The 4,081-nt window shown below is 39.4% G+C and overlaps 1 pseudogene; it reads right to left on the reverse strand.

The window, feature by feature from the left end:
• Positions 1-229: 229 nt before the first annotated feature.
• LOC143640896 (eukaryotic translation initiation factor 5 pseudogene) lies at positions 230-1,737 on the reverse strand (annotated as a pseudogene).
• Positions 1,738-4,081: the final 2,344 nt, after the last annotated feature.

Genomic DNA, 4,081 nt, shown 5'->3' on the forward strand with positions numbered 1-4,081 from the left:
AAAGAAACATGCTATAAATAAGCAAACTACATTTGCTCACTGATGTTGTATGGAGTTCCTAGATGTCTCATTGGGCTAATTACAGACCACTCACAGTAATATATTTTTAGTATTAAAGTGTAGCATGATGTTAAGCCATTTTAGCTTTTACACATACATGTTGCACTTCTGGCTGATAATGGAGAAAAATTGCAGCATTACACTGTTAAGCTAGGTTGCATCCATTCTTTTAAATGGCATCAATATCAATGTCATCATCCTTGTTGTCAGACTTCACAGTTTCAACTTTCGGTACACTGGCAGTCTTTGAGTACACCACCTCAATGTTCTCATCTTCATCTTCTTCACCACCAGAAGATTCTTCCTCTGCTTCCTTCAACCACTTTATAAATGGTTCTGTTTGACACGAATCTCTTTGGCAAGTTCTTTTGATACATATTTCTTAGAGGCCTTTTCCGACCAACTGATGATGACCTCCTCTTCTAAAAGGTCTGCGTCATACATTTCCTTCAAGATATGTGGAATCTTAGAGAGGAGCTGAGCTTGATGCATTGCCACCACACACTCCAAACCATGAAGAAGGTATCGTTGAGCTTTTTTGTTATTGTGACAAAATCATAAGAAATGGCACCTGTATTTCTTAATCTGTTCTCTAATTTTCTCATTAAAAAGAACTTCAGTTAGAACAAGAGGGCCCATGGCTTTTACATCCAGCCTTTCTGCTTCTGCGACAATTTCTTTGTCTGATGAGTCAATGATACCCTATTCTTTTTTTTCTTAACAAAATCAAACAGAATATTGACACGCTCTTCTACAGTTCTTTCCAAATCATCACTGAGTGTCAGAACTTTTGCGTGGTCACTAATTTCATCCATTCTACGCCTCTGAGCTTCTTCAGTTGAATCCTCTCCCCAATCATCATCCTCCTCTTCTTCCACAGCATGTGGAAGAGGACTGATTTCATTTGGTGGTGGTGGTGGTGGTATCTCACTGCTGGATACAGAACCATTTTCCTTGTCTTTGCCCTTTCTATTTTTCTTTTCCTTTTCTTTCTTTCCTGGACCACTGTCACTATTCTCAGGTGGGTTTTTGAGAAAAAATGTGCAGAATTTATGATGTGTGTCAAGCATGCCTCGGTAGCCACAGGCTTTACAAGAATTACCTATTGTTTGCTTCTTTGGATTGACATGCAGTTCTGTTTCAGGATTCTCACACTCAGGACAGAGAACAAATTTTTTAATGAATCCATCCAACATGTCTTGCAGCTTATTCACCTCATGAGATCCATTGACAATGTAACGGTCATTCTTAACATCAAACTGGGTCTGTGCTCCCAGCTCACAACCAAAATATTTGGTGGGATACGTTGGAGGCCGATTAAGCGCCTTTGCAACGTCAACCATGTTGACTATAACTGTCTTGATTCCATTTCCTTTGCCCTCAACCTTGGCAATCAGACGGGGCATCTTGTAGCGATAGAACTGGTCTGACACGCTGCGGTTGACGTTGACAGACATTTTGGCTTATTAGTGGCTTTTTCAATAAGATGAAGAGATCTTTGATTGCAACTTTTTGGCATCTTCTGTCTGGAGAAGAAGGGATGACATAAACGACTGCAAGAGTTCTCGGTCTCTGACATGAAAAAATTTTCGCCGCTGAGGCTGTAAGCTCCTTGCTTGTATGCTATGTTTCCCCAATACAGGTACCAATGGCTGCGCAACAGCTCGTTTTCGTCAAATAAAGACATAAACCCAACGCGGCTCACCGGGGACTGGGAGGAAGAGGCGCTGGAAACCGGGTCCGGAGCGGCAGGGCGGGCGAGCGGAGGGCAGCCGGGCAGGTGCCACCGCCGAGCAGCGGGAAGGGCTGTCCCAGCAACGTCCGCGTCTACACCGGCAGCACCGAGCCTGGCGACCTCTGGAATGTTCTCGCTCTGACTACCAAAAGTTCTTTACAAATAGGGTTTCGGGTAGAGAGTGAATGTAAATGTCAGCACATGTGAAGAGTCAATCACAATGATGAATTTTGGAAAATATGTAGGAAAGCAGATATAAATAGAGACATTAGGAAATCAGCAAAAGTATAAAGTGTGTAATATGTTTGATATTTTCAAACGGGTTGAGTTTGAATGTATAATCTTAGGAAAAAAACAAATATGTTGTCACAAATTGCATTGATCTTTGAGAGCATTAGGTAACCAGGACATGGATGTTTTCATTAATCCATGGTCACTTTCCATTTAGGCTTTGGTAAAATCATAAGTGTGACCTTTGCATTTTGTATCCAGAATATTATTGTGAAAAAATGTATATGTAGATAAGGTGACATGAGTATTTCTTTCACCATTTCTGTAGCAATATTTTGTAGATGTATAAATTAGTATTCAGGGTACAAATAGGTGTACCCTGTGTCTAGGAATATGCAGATAATGCATGAATAGATCATACTTTGTGTAAATAATATAACTGGTTCCACTTAAAATAATGCATTGAATTGATATCTGAAAACATAAAAGAAAACTCATATTGATATACAATCATTCATACCAACCAGTTATACATCTAATGGTAATATTAGGGTTATGTTTTATCCTGAAAGGTGTGTGAGTTTTGCTTCAAAAGTGATTATGCAAAGCAAAAATAATGTGTTTGGAAAGAAGTCTCATGAAAAGAATAGTCAAGAAACCTGGAAGAATACATGTGTTCTGAAGCAGGAAGTGATTGAACGTGAAACACATGCGTATAAATTTGCGAAATATTGGATGAAATATATATTGTATGATCTTCATTAACTGCAGAAATAGTAATGTACCAGTGTTGAATAAAAATGAACATCAAAATACACATCATGTACCATAGAAATCTACTTGCATTGATGTTAATCTGGGTCAGTTACTGTAGAATTTTTAGGATATTTATGCACCATTCACTGAAGTTAGTTTTCAGTACTAGGAAAAAAAATATGTATTTCAGGTGGATGAATATTTCTGAGAATAATCTTGTGAAAATTTGATTATAAATCCACATAAATCACAAAACATTTTAAACACAAAACACACACAGACATTAAAATGTAGCAATATATATGCCAATTTAAATTCATCTTGAAATATATATCATCCACTGATCCAAAACTATTTATTTAATAAACTTGGATTTATGTATAATGTTGTTCAGCTAGGAAGCTCCCAAAATAGATTGAATTTACTGGTCCAACAGTGTTTAGGAGGAGTGATCTTCTAAATGTGTATGCAAATATGTGCTACACAAAAATCTTCCCACTCTCATCCAGGACAATGCCTTGATATTACCTTCACCCCAAGTAAGACGCAATTGGAGGAGAAGAGTTCGAAAATCTGTGAATACATATCTGGAATGTAAAATGCTCAGGAGTTCACAACCTTGCAGGTTGCAGAGGAGTTTCCAGAAGTAAGGGACAGGCTTGATGGACCCAACCTGATCTTTTATTAAAATTGGGAGCCATCTTGCCAGAAAGCCGTGAAAAGATAATTTTGGCTTTACTATAAATTACTGCAAATTCTGAACCTGCTTGGAATGCCTGCCCGTGCCTTGAACTCATCCATGCCTGGCTCTCTGACCAGATAACAGCGCTCTCTGAAACATTATTGACACCTCATAAATATTTTTCTTCCCAGGCCAGACAACGACCCTCTCTGAGGCTCTAATGGTCCTCATAATTTCTGATGTTGGGGCCAGCAAAAAAAATGTAAACTACCATTAGTGTGATGTTTTCAAAGTTCTGTTATCTGTAAGCCCCTTTTGTGTAACTTTCTGGGCTATATAGCTGGGCTGCAGGAAAGGTGGTGTTGCTGTCTTGTTCCCACCATTTTGGGATGGAGAGGCAGCCCAGCCGGTTTTAATAATAAGCTTGCCTTAATTTGATTTTAATTGGAGTCAGTGGTCTTTTCTTGTGTCCTGGTCTAACATTTTGGAGTTCCCCTGTGAGATGACGCTGCCCGACCCGATCACAAGACCAGACTACTGAAAATTCTGAAGCTGGCCTTCCCTCCTGGGCACTGGGCTGGAGAGCCACTCTAGGGGGTGCACAACTTGAGATGTTA

This window comes from Callospermophilus lateralis, unplaced genomic scaffold (genome assembly GCF_048772815.1).
Source record: "Callospermophilus lateralis isolate mCalLat2 unplaced genomic scaffold, mCalLat2.hap1 Scaffold_72, whole genome shotgun sequence".
Lineage (NCBI taxonomy): Eukaryota > Metazoa > Chordata > Mammalia > Rodentia > Sciuridae > Callospermophilus > Callospermophilus lateralis.